This window comes from Mirounga angustirostris, unplaced genomic scaffold (assembly GCF_029215605.1).
Source record: "Mirounga angustirostris isolate CCGP_5_RB_7025 unplaced genomic scaffold, mMirAng1.0.hap1 SCAF_18, whole genome shotgun sequence".
Taxonomy (NCBI): Eukaryota; Metazoa; Chordata; class Mammalia; order Carnivora; family Phocidae; genus Mirounga; species Mirounga angustirostris.
The window spans coordinates 879,164-901,354 of record NW_026991726.1 but is presented as its reverse complement, the minus strand read 5'-3'; the positions used below and the strand labels follow the sequence as shown (position 1 = coordinate 901,354).

Sequence of the window (22,191 nt, the reverse complement as noted above, 5' to 3'; positions counted from 1 at the left end):
TTGAAAGATTTATGATTTTACTTTATGATCAATTTGAATCAGATTATCTTCAAATAAATCAAAAGATATTTCAAAGAGGATGTTTGAATAATATAACTCACTGATTCATTAGTGAATATTTTCTTGATTGAAATATTTTGGTTTCCTATACAATTTTGTAACTGCAGGACCACAGAACTGAATAGTCAAATAGCAACCCCATCTCCCCCTGACCCATAGCAGCTACATCAAGGATGGCAGACACCAGCTAGTATTGTGTATTTAGTGCATTAGAAAGCGTAGTCGTGCTCTTTTATTCCACGTGTGTTCTGTGTATTTCAATTGCATTGCAAATCGCATAAGAAGTAAAACTAATACTTGCAGTGGTCAAAACTAAAGTGAAGGACAACAGGAAAACACAAAAGAAAAGAGCGAGCATGTAGCATAAAATCTATAAAATGTTTGACTTATAAAGGGTTTATCGGGAGAAGCTCTTATGATAGAAATAGTATTCTGAGATACCAAAAGCGACAACACAGCAATAAAAAGGTCTCTAATTCCTAATGGCTTATAGTATGCATCAGGATCACACAACCTAGCTTACACCACTTATGTTCACCGAGATTCCATAGATGTGCGAGAGAAGAGTGGCTGAAGCTGTGTAGTCAAAAACGTATTTACAAAGGACACTGAAGTCTTGACATACTGGGTAAAACCCCATTTTATCCACAGAAGAAATTCTAAAGAATAGTGAGGGCAATGCTAACAGACTTACCTGAAGGATCTGCCAACCTATTGGTGCCCTCCTACTGCCCTCTACCAGAGCTTACGTGTCACCTGACTTGTCCCATCACAAACACACCTGGAGAATCACAACTGTCAGGATTCATTGTTACCAGCAAGACAATACTATATTCCTAATGTGCAACGTGGAGAAGAAAAACAGTTGAGGATCACCTATCCTCAGCACCAAAGATGTTTAAGCCAGCATCCCAGAAATGAGTGATTTACTGCTTAACCCCATGTTCCCAGAGGCTTAGAGATAATATGGTCTGAAGACTCGGGCCAGTATCCTGATTCTGCAGAAGCCCTGAGGCACATCCAGGTACTGAGCCTAGAATTCCTACTGGCAGGTTTGTTGGATGCTCTACTACACAGGTCTAGTCATAAGGGCTCTGATAATAAAATGTAACATGTGCCCAACCAATAAATTAGGTAATAAGCATCCAGAACACAGATTCCTTCCCGTGTCCCATAGGGGAAAAAGATTCACATTTAAAGCAAATAATAATTTTAACCATACATTTAGTTTTATATAATATTAAATCACTTTTTATAATAAGCTGTGAACTAGGTTCTGTTTTGTTTCATTTTAGTAGCTAATTAGTATGTGACCATAATGATGTTTCTACTGTACTGAATGATTATATAATTATCATGCCAGGAATCTGTTCAAAAATGGAATGTGTAGAGTATATAATGAGTATAATGCTGCACTAAGAAAATCAATTTTTTAACATAATTAGAGATTCACACCATGTTCTTCAAGCGCACCACAGCATAAATTTACCTGACATACACACAACTCTCATCTACATACATTTTAAGTAGAGTACAGAGAAAGGAGAATCACATATGAAATATTTTCCTTTGGAAATAAGTACACAATCAAAAATTAACTAAATGTTCATTTTTATTATGTTTGGTAGTCAAATATTTGTTATACTGCCAACATCCCTAAATAGGAGTCCATTTAAACCCATCAGCTGTGAATGAAACCAACAGGTTTCAATATCCTAAATATCAAACTCAGTTACTGAAAATTAATAATATCTGATTCACACTAAAGAAGAGGAGAGTAATACTTATATCCTAAAAATGGGGACAGTTAATTTCTATTTTACCTTGTAAGTAACTGTAAAGGAAACTCCGAACTTTTTCCCCCTTGATTTTCCCCACATTTACATTAGCTTCCTCCTGTCATCTATCACCAGGTCACATCCAGCCTTCTCGTTCTCATACGACACTAGACCCCTTAACCTGGGGTTACAGCAATGATCTCAATTCTCTGTGTACAAGGAACAACCCTCACCTCACAGAGGCAAAGCATTCATATGCTACCTGCCCATCAAATTAGGTGACAGACTATGATCCACTCTGAGAGAAAAATGAAAGGACATCTACATGCTTTATGTCAAATTGGGAATCATTTTATGGAAGAACTAGAATTCCATCGTAAATGTGGTTCTGTCCTTGAAGACTCTATCGAGGATGAGTATATTTAGAATTCCTTCATCCCTTTTGTAGAAATGATTCATGCCATGTTAAAAAAGATGACTGTGGCACTCTCTCTTTAAGGCAAATCTAATTCGTGCCAACTCTGAACAAGAGTCTAGGAGCACATGGACCTCCTTCTAGGACTGGATGAAGGGCAGAGTGGAAGGAGTATGCCTCATGGTCAGAGTGACGTTGGAGTTATCACTTAGCATGCTTCCTGTCTGTGCGGCCCAGCCCTTGGGCCTGTACAGGCAACTTATAAGGTACAGCCTTTCATCATTCCCACTGAACAGGTAGGAAACTGAGGTTAGGTATGCAGGTAAGACTCACCCAGCAAAAAAGTGCCATAATAAGGCTTTGAACTTGACCTTACCCCCTTGGCCATCTTCTTAATCATTTTATTCACAGGTCAAGCTCATTAAGTACCTTTTTGACAACTGGGCTTTCCTGTAGAAATTTCCTTAGTTCCAAATTCATATGTGGAGAATTTTCTTTTCTCACTGATGCCAAAGATCCTCATGGAGCCTCTTTCTTTGGGATTCACAGAAAGCTATTTGCATTTCAATATATTATATTTGTAAAAGAAAATTTATAAACTGGAACACTGGAACAGAAAAAATCTTGCAATATATACTAAGGAGCTCATCTTATGACCTCACGACATGAGGTAAGCAAAACACTATTCAAGGAAAACATTTAAAAAGCATTACATATATTTAAGACTGTGTAAGGGAGATAAAAATGAGAAGTATCTGCAAGTCCCCTTTAAGTGCAGTTTAAAATCAAGTAAGCAAACACCAGGTCATATGAAAAATCATTGTAACTTCATGTGCCTAGTGTAGTACCTGACACGGAATAACGTTCAACAAATAGTTGATAAATGAGTAATGCACAAAAATCCCACTAGGAGAATGTATCATTTATAAATATGCCTACTGGTATGGGGTTTTATAATTTTATCAGATCATTTTCATTTTGATAATTTTAATTCCACAAAAAAATGCTTTTATGGTCGACAAGCTATATAATTAACCCCTTTTCAAAGACAGGAGAAATGACAGATCCGAGATCACAGAGAAAGTTAAGAATAAAGCAGACTAGAGCTCAGTGTGTCTGATTCTTAATCAATGACAGCATAGTAAAAAAAATTCATTTCAAATAAGAATATATTCATCTTCCCTAAGTAGCCTCATCAGTGGAGCCTAATCTAAAGAAAAGTAGTAAACTTAGAGAATTTTCTGAATGTGGAAATATACAGATTTATATGTTTATAAAAATTTCAATTTCTAGACTTGAAGTCTTTCTGATATAGTCCACCTAGTTTTCTCTATTTAAAACATAATGCTTACAATGTTAGTCACTAAGGGGAAAAGAATCAAGATATTAAAAACAAAAAGCCATTTTGACATATGACAGGTCTCAAAAATCACAGAGTTCTGTGATTCCTGGGTTCTGGAATCGAACGAATTCAAGCTGAAAACCCCACAACGGGCCTTAGAATTTGAGAGGCTTTGGGCAAGGTATTTCATTTCTCTAAGCCTTAATATCCTCATCTATAAAATCAGGAGATAAGACTCTTATTGGAGTTAAATGATAAAATGTTTGGAAAATCACATAGCTCAGGCCTGACACAAAGTAGAATCCCAAGAGCAATTAAATCTCTCCTTTTCCTCACAAAATCCTCCTGGCGTCCTGACCAGGGACTCTGGTACATGAATCACACTGGATGGTGGAGTGAATGTTTTAATTCACCCAGGTGACTGAGCTGCCTTAAATGCTTTTCTGTGTAAGGCATATAAAAATCTAAATGACAGAAATTAACTAAACTACGTATGTGATAACAAAGATTCCTTGAAACAAGAGTTCAGATAACATGGGAGGGGGGAAATAAACACACAGGTGCATATAATACACACATGTACAAAGTAACCACGTGGTGTATGAATAATTTAAAAAGAATAAAAGGACAGAGAGAAGGATACCTCCTGTTTTGTATAGTTACAAACTTATGAATGTGATTACATAGTCCCTGTCGTGGAAGCACCTATAATCTAGAAGAGAGAGACGGAAACTGTTAAGTTCAATACAATAGGGTAGGTAATAAGACAAAGGTACGCACAGAGCATCTTGTGATGCACACAAAAAGGTGGCAGGATGATTAAGAATCAGGAGAGTATTCAAAATAGGAAATTAATTTTACACAAAATGACTGCATAAATGACAAAACTTTATTGGGAGACATAAAAATGAATAAACGGAGAGACATACTTGCCTAGGAGAGAAAAATAAAAGACTGCCGAAAAACCCCAACTATCCCAAAATTAATTCATGAATCCTACGCAATGCTAATCAAAATCTCACTGAAATCCTTTTGTTGGGAGAAAGAGCAAAAAACAATTCTATATCTATAATAATAGGCAAGACAAATGGTTAAACAGACACATTAAAACAATATGCCAACATTGATTCTAGATTAAAAAAATGTAGAAACATTAAAAATGATACAAGATTAGTAGAAAAAGATAAATATGTCCTCTGTGGCACAAAGGGTCTCTCTAACCGTAACGGTACAAAAATAGCGAAGTGAAAGGCTAGCAGAATTGATAACAAAAGCTTAAGCATTTTCTACCTTAAAAATAAGGTTAAAGAATCCAAAAAGAAAAGAAAATCAAATTTGGGAAATTTGTAAAGTGCTCTTAGAAATCAATAGAAATATGCTCTAGGTAGTTTGACTATCAGAATAAAAGCACAGATACAAGTAGAGAAAGTGAACCTTTTTCAACTGTCAGACTGAAGTTGAAAAATCAGGGCTGATTCAGCTTCTAGGAGACACGGCTCTCAGAGAGACGGAGGAGCTGACAGGCAAGAGCTCCACTTCTACCGGCCAACTAGAAAACCCAGAGAGATGCGGTAATCATCTGCAGGCAACAGAGAACACTGCCAAGGGGTGCAAAGAACTTCAGAGACATGAGCTTTCTTCTCTAGCCATTTTACCCTGAGGCATGCCAATTCTCAGCCTGAGAATGGCTGAGTTCCATGCAAAGCCTAGAGGAGGGTCACTGTGGGAGCAGAGTGGCTGAAAAGCATTTGGTGAGGACTCAGGACGCTTCAAGTATACATGTAGCTTTCTCATCAGTACACATGGCAAATACTGGACTGCTCTACAGAAAGGGAAGCTTAAACCCTCAACAGAAAGCTGATGAAAGGTAGAGCAGAGACATCTCATGATATTTTATGTAAAGATTGATTTACTTATTTGAAAGAGAGAGAGAGAGTGGGGGGGGAGGGGCAGAAGGAGAGGGAGAGAGAATCTCAAGCAGACTCCCCTCTGAGGGCAGAGGCCAACGTGGCACTCCATCCCTGAGATCATGACCTGAGCCGAAACCAAGAGTCAGACACTCAACCAACTGAGCCACACACATGCCCCCTCACGACATTTCAGAACCTACCAGGGAGTAGGGCCCACAGAATATACAAGACTATTAGCTGAAAACTTGGAGAGCTAGATGAACAAGACATGAATTAGCCTCAGTTTAGCACAGCGCTTGATTAGAGGAAGACTGAACGCTTTCCAGAAGAAAATATTTTCTGGAGACTACATAAATTTCATACACAATGTCTACCACTTAATACAAAATTTCGAGACATCCCAGAAGACAGAGCCTCATGATTAAACACCAAGGAGAAAAAGACAAAAGAATGAGAACTACACATGCTCCAGATACTGGAGTTTAACTGATAAGACTTTCCGTAAGTAGGTGAAAGGATGAACAGTTTCACCACAGAAACTTAATACATTAAAATTAAACAGAATGAAATTCTCTAAGGAGAAATATTTGAAACTAAGAATTCTGCAGATATATTTAACAACAGAGTACATTCAGTAGAAGAGAAGTTAAACTATTAACAGGGTACTTCCTCTAGATTCTGGTATTATGAGTGAATATTCTGCAACTACTTTTTAATACTTCTGGATGTAAAACCCTCTTCTACAAAAAGTACATATTTTTAAAGTAATCAGAAAATATGATGACAACAACAAAAACAAGCAACTTTTTAAAAAGTAGGGCAGGGAGGGATAGCCAGGTAAAGGAAAATAGGGAAATATGCTCTAGGTAGTTTGACTATCAGAATAAAAGCACAGATACAAGAAAAAGGATGTTATTTTCAGGACATACAAGCCATCCAATACCACTAAAATCTACACAGTAAAGTGAACCTCTAAAGCGCCAATATATGAGCTAGAAAGGGAGCTAAATCTCAAGTCATAGTGAGGAATGGGTGTCTTTAAATCATTATAAGGAGCACAGACCCTATTATATAAGTTACAGGGAGTGACTGGAAGGTTTAACATGGTCAGATTCATTTTGAATAGATATTTCCTGTTGCTAGGTAGAGGAAGGATTTAAGGAGTCAGGATTAAAAGCAGAAGACCAACCAAGTAGCTATAATAACCCAGGCAGGAAAGGTGAAGACCGAAGTTACAGGAGTGATAGAAATACAAAAAGAGGGACAAATCTGAGAAACAGGCAGGATATCTTATCAGTAGGATTTTTTGGATTCCTTGGAGAAGGCCGAGTAAAACGAGAAGAAAAAAAAAAAATCTACAGCTCCTGGTTTCCAGTTAGGGGGGGATAGACATGATAGGAGTGCCAATAACCAGGATCGAACACCTAAGGATGGGTAGTGGGAGGAAGTTTTAAGATGAAGGTGATAAATTCAGGTTTAGACTTCTTGAATTTGAGGTGCCTGAGGAACATCACACAGATTTATCCTGATGCTTTTTAATTAACTATCCCAAATTCAGGAGCTACTTATCCATTGGAAATACAAAAATCAGGTTTCAAGGTATGGCAGACAGAATACTTTACCATTCCCCCCTCCCCCAAGATGTCCACATCCTAATCCCCAGAGCCTATGAGTAACTTATATGGCAAAAGACTTTGCAGATGCAATTAAATTAAAGATCTTGGGATGGTGAGATTTCCTAGATTATCCAGTTGAGTCCAATATAATCACAGGGATCCTTATAAGAGAGATATAGGAAGGTCCAACTGAGAAGAAGGCCACATGACAACAGAAGAAGAGGTTGGAATATGTGGGAAGGGGCCCCAGGCCAGGGAATGCAGGTGGCCTCTAGAAGATGAAGAAGGCAAAGAAACAGACTCTCCCTTCAGAGCCTCCAGAAGGAACCAGCCCTGCCAACCTGTTAGGCCTGTGAAGCTGACTTAGGACTTCTGATCGCCAACATTGTAAAACAATAAATGTGTGCTTTTTTTAAGAGACTAACTTTGTGCTAATTTGTTACAGCAGCAGGAGGAGACTAACACATCAGGTTATACTATTCCTCTTGAAAATGAGGGCTAAGCTGTGGTTTTGTAGCACAAAGACTTTTTACCACCAAATGCATACAAGAAAATCTTGAGGGCTGGGTGGAGAGGGGCAAAGATCAATGAGAAAAACTTGGGGTCCTTGGACCTGGGCCCAGGCAAAGACTGAAATAAAGTGTATCCAGCTGTCTGACCGTCCCTCCCAGGGAGGATGACTTCCCACTTCCTCATCCACAGACCACCAGGCCTGATGTGCCCAACCCCACTGTCTCAGCACAGGTGCTCACAGCAAACACTACGAAGAAAACAACGAAAACCCTGAACCTGTACTTTGTGAAAAACAAATGATTGACAGTCCCTTACAGTGACTAAGGTGGTTATTCCTAGCCTTTTAAAATTCTGTTTATTTTCTAATCTTTGACTACCTCACACAGACTGCATTCCCTGGAGACATGCACACATGCACAAGATTTTTCATATACTTTCCAAGGCCTCCCAGTTTAAAAACCTTTCTATTTTTATAAAAGAGGCCTTCTTAAGTAGGCAAATATTTAACTGTTTCCCCATTAAAGTTTCTCCAGAAACTGTATAATAACAGTCTTGCTTCTCTTTAATTACCAGACAATGGAATTTATATTTGTAGGGGGAAAAATAAAAAATGATGTTTTCTGAAAGCTTCCAGTTGATTAAGTAGCAAATACGGTCTCATCTATAAGAGGCAAAAAAATTGAACAGTAAGGAACAGAACACTCTTTTTCTCTACAATGAAAATTAGGATTATATTTGAATACAAGTAGGGGATAAATGTTACCTGATCTTCCTAACACATTATTTCAGCATTTTTTTCCTATAGTTAATTTCTTAAATTAACTATAGGAAATATATTTCTTAAAATTTATGGGACAAAAATATTACGAATCTATCATCCTATGAACAGCCATTTCTGCAAGGACAAGATTCAAAAGCAAATGTGAAGCTGCCCTTCATGAAACAGTATGGTAGCGGGACCTAAAATTGCTATTGTCAACTAAGTATTTAATTTCTGAGAATACCTTCTATCTCAAATCCAAGGATTCCACAAAATATTTCTAATCCAAGTTCTTGGTTTAGATGAAAAGTATGTGATTGTTAAGTAAGTATTCTAGAAAGCTGTCTGTTAGAAAATATTACTTTGAGTAGAGAATTATGCTTGTTTATAATATTAATAGACAACGCAGTAATTCATAAATAGCACTTTACCATAAAGAAATAATTTTGCTATTTTTAACTCAGAGTAAATTTGACTCAGCAGGTGGTATAGAGTTTTTCAGCCAAAATGGTAATAACAACAATACCGACTACACCAGCAGCTGCACTTAATTTGCCTTTGGAACACTGCCTAGCATTCAGGAGGTACTTCACTTGAATTAACTCCGCTCAGTTTCATAACTAACTTGTGACATCCTGAATCATACCTATCTACAGATGTGTAGAGTGGTTCAGTATCCTGCTCACGGACACAGAGCCACTTAAGTGAGAGAGCCAGGATTTAAATTCAAGCAGTCAGGCTCCAAGGAACCGAACCTTGCAGGTAAGGAGGGTGGTCCTATTTCCCTCCAGTGTGTGCGCTAGAAGTAGATGGGCCGTCCGCAGCACTCAGAGTCCCATCAGAGTCCCCATGTCCCCAAGGCTCTCGGTCTGCTGCTTCATCAGAGTGCTCTGTATTCACCCCATAAAGAGCCTTCACTCGGAAACCTTCTAATCACCTCCAATGGCAGGACTGCGGTTTAAGGGAGTTTCTCTGAGATGAAATCGAGGCTACCTTCCTGAGCTGCTGTAATGACAACACAAGCTGTTCTTTCAGTAAGTTCTAACTCTTTATAAGAGGTGGTAGGAAAGGAATTGCTATAGTAAGTCTCCATTTTGCAATTGTGGTGTTATTCTGGAAAATAGTTTCCTATGTCCCAGTTATTGGACAAGCTGGCTTAATTTCCACAGCTGAGTTTTCTACATAAAAACTTCCTTTCGTAGTGTTTATCCAAATGAATGCTTTATATACGATTTAGGTGTTAACAGACGAGAAAACCACTGTTAGCTAGATGCAACTCTAGTTATCACCTACTTCGGATCCCTCTCTCCCAGCACGTGTAGCAAATGGAATTAGGTTTCAAAAAAATGACGCTAGTTAGTGCCAGAGGTGGGACTAGAATGAGCCCCTGACTCTCAGTCCAGAGCTCCTTTCACAATACGGTGCTCTTTTTAGGCACCTGACCATGAAAGCTGCCCAAAGCTCAATGGTATGGAAACAAAATAGTATATAAATGTTATCAGAATTTATTGCTGCAAATACTCGTTATAGCTACAACTCAATATTATAAGGCGTTAACTGTCAAAAGTACAACTACATATTTCAGGAATGGGGAAAGCACTTCTAAAAGCCAAAATATAACCAAAGTAGAATCAACATGCAATTTTACAACTTTTATAAATAAAACAGGCCTGAAAAACCTTACATCTATTTTAAGGGCATAAGAGAAAACAGCAATAAGAAGGATAAATACTCCTTTCCAACTATTCTAAGACCTTTGGTACTAAAGCAATAATAAGAAACAGATACAAAAGCTGTACATAATTTGGCTGACCCTAAGAGTCTTGTCACCAATTAAGTTGCTTTCACTATGAGAGAGTTTTGCCTTAAACAAAAATACCATCTGCTTTACCTAAAACATTAAGATGTTCAATTTTCTTGTCAATTCAGAAATCACATCTGTAGCCATTTTCTGAAAAGACAGCAGAAGGCATTATATTTATGGGTGACTGCATAAGGAATGATGTTCAATCAAAATGTAATTTTCATCTACTGGGAGAAAATTTCATTTCTCCAATAACTATAATGCTGTAACATTGGAGGAACATGTTGTACATAAACAGGCTGATTTTCATGAATAAAAAGACCTTAAAAGTTAATGCAGTAAAATAAAGTTGTTTTGTTACTAAAGACAGACACAACAAATATGTTTGTATTCCCTTTGTAGATCTTTGTCAACAACAGAAATCTATCCTGTGTAAGGTTTTTCAGGTGAAAAGAAAAAAAGAAAAAAAAAACTTTATATTGGTGCTATGTCTCTCCATGCAAGTGAGCCATCATATAAGAGGTAAAATGATGAAAACAACAAAACACAAACCACTTTCTGTTTTCAAAACACTTTTAGACACAGTATTGGTCCTGGGAAAGACATTCTACTCTACAATCCAATGAACCAACTGAAGAAGATACAAAACACTAGAGAAAACATCACTTACAGTGAAGGCAAACACAATGTCACAAGGGATAAAGAACACGATTCGAAGAAAAACACACAAGCCATCCAACTACCTATAATACTTTGAGTATATTTTAAGCACCTACAAAAACCCCTAAAACCCAGGTATGTTTTACTTTGAAAAGTAGCCTAATTTCACATACAATATTCTTGCCTAAAATAAAAGAAAATAATAAAATAATGCTGCTCTCCAAATAGGGATGAAATAAATAAGTCCAAAGGCTCTATTTAAAATTTTTCTTTTACCACAAAGTTGTGAAGTGTTCTGAAGTCCAAGATGGGCTTGAAGCCCTTCCTGACTTTTTCAGGGTCGGGATACCTTCACTAAAATCCTTTTCCTTGTTCCTCTTGTAGTGCACGCTTTATTAATCTGCATTTAGAAGGAAAAAAAATCTGGTTCAGAAGAACAGAAGACTTTGAAATACGCCATATCACTTCAGTCTATGCTGTGAACTGCTTTGAGTTAATTAGCTCTGTCTCAGCAATTTCAGAAGACATAATGGACACGGGGAGGAAAGAAGAGAGAGAACAGAGGACTGAGTGTGCAAGAAACCAGAAAACAAAACAAAACAGAACAGCTAAGGACTCTCATTTAATCATCACTTCCCCCCTGCCCAACCCTAATACAAATCACTTTTAAAAATGACTCGTAGTCCAGATATTTACTTTCTCTCTTTCATGGTGCATTACACAGTTCCAACTAACGGGGGGAAAACCTCTGGCATTACAGCAATAACAGAAGAGGATCGTTCAAGATTTGCATTACCTGGCAGATACAGCAAAACTAACGTCAGCTTTTCTTTGCCACTATCTCATCTCCTTTCCCAAGTTTTTCTTAAGTTCTACCAAGTTATGCATTTCCAAATATCATAACTGGAAATGATTATAATCCTTCCCAGATTACAGTTGGTAGTCCCCATGCTAACTCTGCCTTCACAGTGTAACAAAATATCTCATCATAATCCAACACACAGAGGGCACACATTTTTCCTCTCCATCTTCTGCACTCTCCCAATTATGATCCTTGATGAGGTAATTGCAAGATGTTGGAAGCAACAAACAAAATCGCTTTGATTTCATTAGACAAACCACACAACTAAAACACCTTGTATAAACTTAATTCACTGTATAATAATCTGACAACAAACTAGAACCACGCAGCTAGTTAAGAAAGTTTGATTTAAAGTATAAACAATAAAAAGGCAATTAAAACACAGACTAACCAGGCAATTTAGCAGGTGTTCACTGAACACATAACTACTTTGCCATTGCTTTTCAAGAAATAAAACTTAAAACTATCATTTTAAATGCAGTCTGTTCAGCCACTTCCACAGATAAAATCTAAAGCTAATAAAATCTAAAATAATTTTGTACCTAGGAACAAAATCACAGTAGACTAATTATAAGGGCCTGGGAAGGAAGATTCTTTTCAAGTTCACATAAAATTGATGAAAAGAATGATTTAAGATATCATGCCCTGAAAGCACTAAGGAGACAAACTCTGACCACGTTGTAAATCTTTCAGAAATCAGTATGTGAGAATGATGGTAGCCTACTGATAAATATTTTCTTCAAACTTCTAAGTGACAGTAAAAATGTATATATAATAAATATAGTTATATTATTTAAAGCTGCCTATCATAAACTTTAAACTGCCTAACACAAAACCATAAAAAGTATTTTTTCAGGAGGTGCAAGAAAGGAATAAGAATTTCTTTTTTAATTCTGATAACGAGGAAGCCTAATGAATATTCAAGAGGCTAGAACACTAGTAGACAAGCAGAATCAAGGAAAGGACTCTTATAAAGAAGAAAAGTTAGCACTTAAATACCTCTGTGCTTCGGGAATGTGGTACAGAGGGTGAAAAGTCAGCACCACTTGACTTGCAAAAATTTCTTGAAAGACAGACATTTTTCAATTTTTGGAAGGGATGGGAAGCTGGACAAAGAGGAAAAGTTGAGGCACTTAAGCATGATGCTAGTAACAATCCAATGCAAGTCAGAAGAGTTATGGTGCTTTCTCCTGTACTGTGCCTTTATTAGGGAATTTGCTAATTACTTTAAACTAATTATTTCATAATTCTTCCAAACCTTTATTATATAGCTCTACAGTCTCTATCTGCAAAATCTGAAAAATTCTGAAAATCAGGTTTTTTCAAAACTCATTTGGTGGCAAAACCTAAACTGAACTGACATGAAGCCACATAAAATTATTTATTCCACTTGATCTTAATATTCAGAAATTTTAAATTATTTAATGAGCCCTGTCCCAGACTGAAATATTTATGTAATAATATGCCATATATGCATATTATGTTCCTAGAAAATAAAAATTCTGAATTCACAAAAGATTTCAGGTAAAGGATTGAGGATTTTATTTAAAGGTAGGCTATACAAGCAGTCCAAGGCATAGACTTCTTATAGAAGACACCCTATCTGTGGTTCTGAACAAGAAAGAAAAAGAAAAAAACAAAAAACAAAAAAACAAAAAAACACAAGAAATGAAAGGGGAAGGAGAACATGAACATATCCCAGCACAGTGCGACAAAGGCAGGAACACAAAATAAATCTGTCACTGAATGGCTGACTATCTGAACCAAGGAATAAGTATCTTTTAACATGACCCTAAATAGGTCACTAAGAAACAGTAAACATTTAAGAATATTTTCTTTATATATGAATACCCCAAATCCCAACAGGACATATATGCTTTTACTTTATCTCTATCCCAATTCTTAATTTTACAATATCTAATTATGTTTTGGTTTTAGAATAAATGGAAAATCTGTTTCTTTAATAATTGTGTTAGATATGATTTTACTACCTAACTGGTAGGAGAGTCTTGAGAACAGGATTTTAAGAAGCTTCTAGCATCCAGGACTGATTTATTCAGCACAGACCTGTTTCCACAGTGTGCAGAATACAACTCCAGTCTGAGAGGAAGAGGGGAGGGAAGAGTAGTCCATGATCAGAAAATATGGTAGCTGGCCTGAGTCGTCTAGTTAATGAACCTAATGAGTAGATAATGCTAGTTGCCTACCCAATAGCCATTCCCATATTCTCCTTTCCTGACAGAAACTCAATTTTACTCAGGAAGACAGTAATCGTAGCTTTAAAAAAAAAAAAAGCCCTTGATTCTCCATGCTTGTGGCTACGTGACACAGTTCTGGCCAATGAAATATAATTAGAATTCAGCAAGTGGAGCTTCCCAGAAAATTATTGTATCCTCAATTTAATAAAAGTCAGCAGACTCAAGTGGCATAACTTTCATCCTTTGCTCCTCCTACCCCTTCCTGGCTGGAACACAATGCAATGTCTGGAGAACCAGGCACAATCTTGAAACCATGAGAACCACCACAGGCTAATTCAGAGCTGAGAGGTAAAAGGGGCCTGGTCCTTTCATGACCTCATGGAACACATCACAAGGCCCGGACTACCTACTACTTTGAAACTTGGTTTCTTGGGAAGCCAATGTAGCATGCTTTTTGTTACATGCAGTTGAATGCAATCTGAAGCGAAACACTATACCCACAACAAATTATACTGAAGTACCCAAAACTCCTATTGATCTTAAAAGAAGGTAATACTGAATGCAAGATGATTCTCCTAAAGCAAAAATTTTCCCATAAAGATTGATCACTACAAACATACTTTTCCTCAGAGGGATGCTTAGTTTTAAATCTGTCCTTAACTGCCTATCAATTACTACACGTAACTTCTCATAATTGTCACCTTCTCTACCACAATTTTTAATGATCAATCAGCAAACATCTCTTGTATACCAAGTACTTCTTATTTCATTCAACCATTCATAACTTCTTTAATTCAGGCGAGTCTTCTTTATTTTCTCCATGGAATGTGAAAGGCAGATTTCATAAAAACTTAAGCTAAGCCTCAGAATTTACCAATCCTATGCTCTTTATTACAAAATACATGCTAGCACAGGCATCTTCTTTATATAGAATTTTATGAACATAGTTTATTTGACCAATTCCTCGATGGTTATTATTGAACATTTAAGTCTTTTAAAGTATTTTTTCAGATGATAAAGCTGAGAGAAAGGTTTTGCCCACAGTTCTCTTCATCTCTACACAGGATCGATTTTTTCCAGTGCAATGCCTAGTTTGAACGCTCCTGGCACGTATTACTGGGTTACTTTCTAGACAGACTGCTAGGTGTCATGTAAGAATGATGAATAAGACCCAACCTATGCCTTCACGGGGTTTATAGCAAGCATCTTCATAGGAATATTATACATGTGCTATGTGGGACAACAGTGGTTAGACACACAGTCCCATGGGAGCATACAAGAACGACACCTAATATGACTCAAGTATACTGGAAAAAGTTTCCAGAGAATGTAACACTTAAGCTGAGTCCTAAACGATAACCAGGGGTCAATCAGGCAAAGAGAGTGTGTGTGTGTGTGTGTGCGTGCGCGCCTGGGGATGTGCTGGTAGGGGGGTTTTGTTTTGTTTCCAGGCAGCAAAGGTCTAGAAGTAAGAGAACACGGCATGTTAAGAGAATTGATAGTTGAAGGGCTGAAACACAGAGTGCAGGCTGGGGTAATGTGAAAGATGATGCTAGAGAAACCAAAATGTAGACACATAATTCAAGTTAAAGAGTCTGTAAGTTTAGCCTTAGGGCAGTGGACAAAAGAAGAGTTTTGAGCAGCTCAAACATCATGGCTAGTATCCGTTAAATGCCTACTAAGTACCAGATTCTACACTATAAAATTCATATACGTAACCTTATTTAATTCCTCCAACAAATGTATGAGGGAGGGACGGACACCTGTTACAGGAGTGTCGCCATCACTCAGGGGAGAGACAGTAGCAACCTAAAGGAGGGCACTGGTACTGAAGTTAAGGAGAAGCGGACAAAACTGTGATACGTTTAGGAAGTAGAATGAAGAGACCTGGTATTTGTTTGGGTACAAGGAGAAAGTGAAAGAGACAGAGATGAGCAGGGACTGAAGGGGACACTAATGAAAAACTGGAATACATGATCACTCAAAAATTGAGGCCCAGGTAACTGGATGATGATGCTGAAATTTTATTAAGGAGCTCAGGACCACAGAATATTTGAGTAGAGAGTAGGAATCCGGTTTTATTTTTAATTTAAAAAAAATTTTTAAAAAAGATTTTATTTATTTGACAGAGAGAGAGCACACACACACACACACACAAGCAGAGGGAGAGGGAGAAGCAGGCTTCCTGCTGAGCAGGGAGCCCAATGTGGGGCTTGATCCCAGGACCTTGGGATCATGACCTGAGCCCAAGGCAGACGCTTAATGACTGAGGCACCCAGGTGCCCCAGGAGTTCAGTTTTATACGCACTGAAATGGAGGTACAGGTGGACCATCCCGACGGAGCTACCTATCTGGCCTGTGGGCAGAACTTGGCCAACTTTTCTCAGAAGAGATATGGATGTGGTGAGTCACCAGTACATGGACAATAAATGAAGGCAACTGAGTAGGAAATATCACTCTCACCAGGAGCTTTTATCTTTTAAATCTTCCTGAGGCAAAACAATTACTTATTTAAGATCTCTTATATGCTCTTGACTCTCCACCTCTTTTAGATGTTAACATAATCTGAAGTCACAGATCTATATTCCTGTAGCTTTTTCTACAGTACATCCCTAGCTTCAGTTCCGGTAACCAAATTTCCAGTCATGATCTGCATTTCACGATGTCTCATTATTTTCAAGGCCTTCTTACTTTTGATTCAAATATTAGTCAGCTGAGTTGACTTTATCAAGAAAATATTCAAAAAGAAGAGTACCCATGGTTCATTTTGTGTTTTCATATTTGAAAATGTATTTTTTTGTTGCTTTCACATACAAAAGATAACTGTGAGTATAAAATGATTTAAAAACTCTATAGTCTTCTCATTACAGAGAAGAAACCTAAGTCTGTTTAGCTTTTGTTCCATATTACACAGTATATATCTTTCTGCTTGGGTACTTCTACAATATGCCCCTTTCCTTTTAATTGGACTAAGTTACCAAGACATAACAGGAGTGACCCTCTTTTCATTTGTATTACCCAGAACTTAACCCTTTTATCTATAAAGTCAGACCTTCTCAGCTCAGAAAACTTTCCATCAGTTCTGTCTTTGATCATTGTCTCTGCTCCATTTTTTTCTCCTGAAGAAAATCACTGTCTTTTGTTTAAATCTTATCCTGCATACCAATCATCTTCTCTCCTGTTGTTTCCACTCCTCTTCCTTTTCTCTGCATTCTTGCAAAGCATCTCATGGGTTTTTTTCTTTCGTGTCACTGGACACTCTTTCACAATGTCGGCCTCAGTCTTCAGTATCACTTGTAAAGATGCTCACTCATCGCGCCCCCACCAATAACCTTCCCTTTTGTCCCTTCCCCGTATCATCTCACCAGTTTTTCATCTCGGCTCTTTGTTTCCCGTTTCAGATTTCTTAGAGATCATGACTCAAATTTTTTGAGAACTCCAAAGAGGTTTTTTTGTAATGTTTTCCTGGTCTCTGTAATAAATCATTTTAAAAGGTAAATTGTTCTTCTGAGTCTTCATGTAGCGCTACTTTCTGTCGTTCTGTAGAGCCTTTGCAAAGGTTTGCTAGGATAACTTTCCCTTTACTTACCCTCACAGAAGCAGATATCCAGACCCTGTGTATGCTAAAGGTACTCTTGGTCTTTATTTTGGCATTAAAGCCCCTCTCTTACCTAGAGTTAGTTTATTTGACGAGTATTTGGCAAGGGATTCAAAAGCAAGGGATTTGCCAGGGGATTCAAAAGCAAGGTAGTTCCCTGCCATCATGGAGCTAATATTTTAGCAAGGGAGACAGACAGCAAGAAATAAATAAATTAAATAACCAGTTTGTTAATAATGCCTAAAGGAGGGGAAGAAAAATGCAGTGATGGAGAAGAGTAAGTTATATAATATATAAAATATATAATAAGGAATGTAAGTCCACATGCATAGAGCCAGCCTGATTGCAAAGGTCCAAAGGGCTACCATCCAAGGTGGCTATGCCTGTATATTCATTGTTTTATGCCAACTCTGGTGAACAAATGGAGGGATTCTTTCTTCAGCAAAGACTATCATGGGTATCCTTCTGGCCCATGCCACTGTCAATAGTAATTTCCTTGAACGGATACTTCCCTAGGTCAGTGCTCTACCATCAGTTCCCCACTTGTTTCTGCCTATTTTATTTTTTTTTTTTATTTAATTATGTAATGTTAATCACCATACATTACATCATTAGTTTTTGATGTAGCATTCCACGATTCATTATTTGCGTATTAACACCCAGTGCTCCATTCAGTACGTGCCCTCTTTAATACCCATCACCAGGCTAACCCATTCTCCCACCCCCCTCCCCTCTAGAACCCTCAGTTTGTTTCTTAGAGTCCATAGTCTCTCATGGTTCATCTCCCCCTCCGGTTCCCCCCTCCCCCTTCATTTTTCCCTTCCTTCTATCTTTTCTCTCTCTCTCTTTTTTTAACATATAATGTATTATTTGTTCCAGAGGTACAGGTCTGTGATTCAACAGCCTTACACAATTCACAGCGCTCACCATAGCACATACCCTCCACAATGTCTATCACCCAGCTCCCCATCCCTCCGACCCCCCACCACTCCAGCAAACCTCAGTTTGTTTCCTGAGATTAAGAATTCCTCATATCAGTGAGATCATATGATACATGTCTTTCTCTGATTGACTTATTTCGCTTAGCATAATACCCTCTGGTTCCATCCACATCGTTGCAAATGGCAAGATTTTTTTTTGATGGCTGCATAATATTCCATTGTGTGTGTATGTGTGTATATGTGTGTGTGTATACACACACACACACACACACACACACACACACATATATATATACCATTTCTTCTTTAACCATTCATCTATTGATGGACATCTTGGCTCCTTCCATAGTTTGGTTATTGTGGACACTGCTGCTATAAACATCCGGGTGCACGTACCCCTTCGGATCACCTCATTTGTATCTACCCAGTAGTGCAATTGCTGGGTCGTACGGCAGCTCTATTTTCAACTTTTTGAAGAACCTCCATACTGTTTTCCAGAGTGGCTGCACCTGCCTATTTTATTTCTGTCAGATTCAGTCTCCAAATTGGTTGTGAAATACAGACACAATGGAAGCCCTCTTTTAAGTGTGATTAAGGCTGGCAATAGACCTATTAACTGAAAGAGATAAAGTTGACTTGAAAGTTAAAGTTTAAGTAGTACAATTTTAAGTTACACACATATGACTTAATAATTCATGTTTTCATATATGTTTTATATATACTTATATATATAACATTTCCTAATCTATTGATATTAAGAGCAAAGCTTCTGGTTTAACTATGGGACCACTAACTGGAGTCCTGTGTCATATTTTCTGCATAACCATGCATGTGATTAATCATGTATGGTTTCCAGATTAGGTTTTTCTAAAGCAGACCAAGAATTTCACCACTTGAAAAAATATTAAGCCATATGAGTACAGACTGCTTCTACATCTTTATGACTTCTTCCCAATTTTTTTTAGGCATCTCACCAGTGACTCACATTTGTTGAAAATTTCTAAAGAACCCAACTTCATTTAAAAAAAAAACAATCTTTTGTATAATTCATCAGTTCAATAAAAATTAATCAAATTGTGTAAGAAAAATAACAAGAACAACTGATCTGGGAATAAATAATTGTTTCATGATAATCATACAATTCAACGGAAAGACCAGAGGGAGAGAATTGTACCAGTTTCCCTAGCTAGTGGCCTGTTAGGGACAAGGTCAGGCTATCATGGGCACAGAAAAGGAATGGAGTGAATCAGTTGATCTAGTTGGCCAATTAAATGGAGATTGGTTAACAGAAATCTTAGGAAGAGAGAATGAAAAGAATAGTTACTTTATCTCCTTAACAGCCTCAAAAAGTAGCCCTGTCCCTGTATTAAAATATTAGTTCTCTGTTCTAGGTGGTAGGTACACAAATTTCAAAGCTTTGGGGGTAGACATTATAAAAAGGAAAAGGAATCAATCTCCACACCTGCTTCTAGAGACCTGCAATGTAGCTATTATTTCTAACTGTTTACCACTGGTCAGTGAGTAATTGTATTTTCCAGTCCAGTTGATCAACTTTATAGTTTGTGGATATCTTAAATTGTGGCAATAGGCTGACTGTCAAACCAAGACTTGGTGTTCCTCTGATTGTTGATCATCATCTTTGTTTTCATGAGTTTTAATAGGAAATTGAGAGAGTCAGTCTCAGAGTCCCTAGTCTGCCATCACATAAAACAAAGTGTCAACTTTTTTGTTTTTTCATAGAATAGGTGTTATTCATCTAAGTCAATGTAAGGCTGAAACAGTATTTCTGGAATTAATACTCATCATTTCTGATATCATAAAATAAATAGAAATGTTAAGGGTAGGGAGACTGTTGTGGGAAAGGTAGGGCCTTTTCTATTCTCTCCCCCAGAGACCTTTATATCTCCTTGAAAAAAGTCAGGCAAAAGACAAGCCTGCGAATGACTGATTTAGAATGGCAAACACCAGATAAGATTATTTGATGTTGTGATCCAGACATGATTGCTCTAAAACTAGTTATAACATAAAATTAACTAATATATCATGTTGAAAGTATCTCCAACTCCCTAGGAAGTTTTTGGTTACTTAAAGTAATGTACTATATTCTACTCAAGTCTTTTGGGTGAGACATCCTTTCTAAAAATATCCCACATTACACACAGGCTGAAACGTGTTTCTGGATAATTGGAGAACCGGTCAATCTATATCTTGAAACAAGTCAAAATGAATAAAATGTAACTCAGATGCAACATAGATGAAAACACACAAACACCTTTCACAAGCAAGAAATACTTAAACAAAAAAGCATCTCAGAGGAGAGTTTAGGAACGCCTTCAAAACCAGTAATGAGCATTAACTCTTAAATAGACTATGCTATTAATACCCAGACAGACCTCTACTAGACTAGAACTCAGTTTTTTATTTTTAAGAGTCTCCAGTACTCTCAGTTAACAATTGCCCCATTAAAAGAAAAGTTCTAAAGTCTCTCATAATAACAGAACCTGCAGAGGATCCAGAGTGTCAAATCCTAGTCAAATCATGTATTCTATTATTACTTTAAATTCCCTTGGGATAATGTTAAAAGGCAGCCCTTCATTATCAAGGACAGAAACCCTCAATCTCTGTGACTTTGTACATTTATTTTTCTGCTAACTAATGTGAAGACATTTCTGTACTAGTTTTCTAGTGCATGACAAGATCTGAGCTCACACTGTTACGATCCATGAGCAATAAAGCACAGTTCTTACACAACTCATCACAGTTATCACTGCTAACACTGTTCGAGCTCCCCCAAGAAAAACCACCAGGTACAAAGTAAGGTGCATCGTGACGTTCACAGCTCTCTCAGGAGACGCCACGTGCTCAGATTAGAACCACTTTCGTTCAAGTAGCGGAATCTCAGCTCAGTTCTTGAGCTATAAATGACTCTACCAGGTCTATATTATAATAAATAACACTGCCAGAATCTGAATGGTGAGAATTCTATTTCCCTAGAAATTCCACTCCAAACAGTAACTGTACGGCTGTGAATTTGGTTACTTCATTTAAAACTTACATTTAAACAACTGGTAGGAAGATTAGATACAGTGTGATTTGGTCTAAAAATACACTGATGATATGGTAACAGATGAAAAAATGATTTAAAGTCTTGAATTCCATTACACTAATAGATAATTACTGTGAGAAGAATGGTTTGTGATAACAACATTAAAAACACAAAATGCAGAATCAGGCAAATACTCTAAGTCAGCAACAACAGAAAGTCTTGTGTGTAAAAACTGATCTGATCAGCAATGTCCACAGTACCCAAAACACGGAAAGAGCCCCAATGTCCACTCACTGATGAATGAATAAAGAAGATGTGTATGTATATATACATACATACACACAGTGGAATATTACTCAGCCATCAAAAAGAATGAAATCTTGCCATTTGCAACAATGTGGATGGAACTAGAGTGTATTACGCTAAGTGAAATAAGTTAGTCAGAGAAAGACAAATATCATGATTTTACTAATATCTAGAATTTAAGAAACAAAACTGATGAACATAGGGGAAGGGAAGGAAAAATAAAATAAGATAAAAACAGAGAAGGAGGCAAGTCACAAGAGATGCTTAACTACCGGGAACAAACTGAGGGTTGCTGGAGGGGACGTGGGGGGGATGGGGTAACTGTGTGATGGGCATTAAAGAGGGCACTTGATGTAATGAGCATTGGGTGTTATAGGCAACT

General features: G+C 37.4%; 1 protein-coding gene across 1 annotated transcript in view; it reads right to left on the bottom strand.

Moving 5' to 3' along the window:
- Window positions 1-22,191, bottom strand: part of LOC135363088 (alpha-mannosidase 2-like) — a 153,633-nt gene that overhangs the window by 55,615 nt on the left and 75,827 nt on the right. The window lies entirely within an intron of this gene.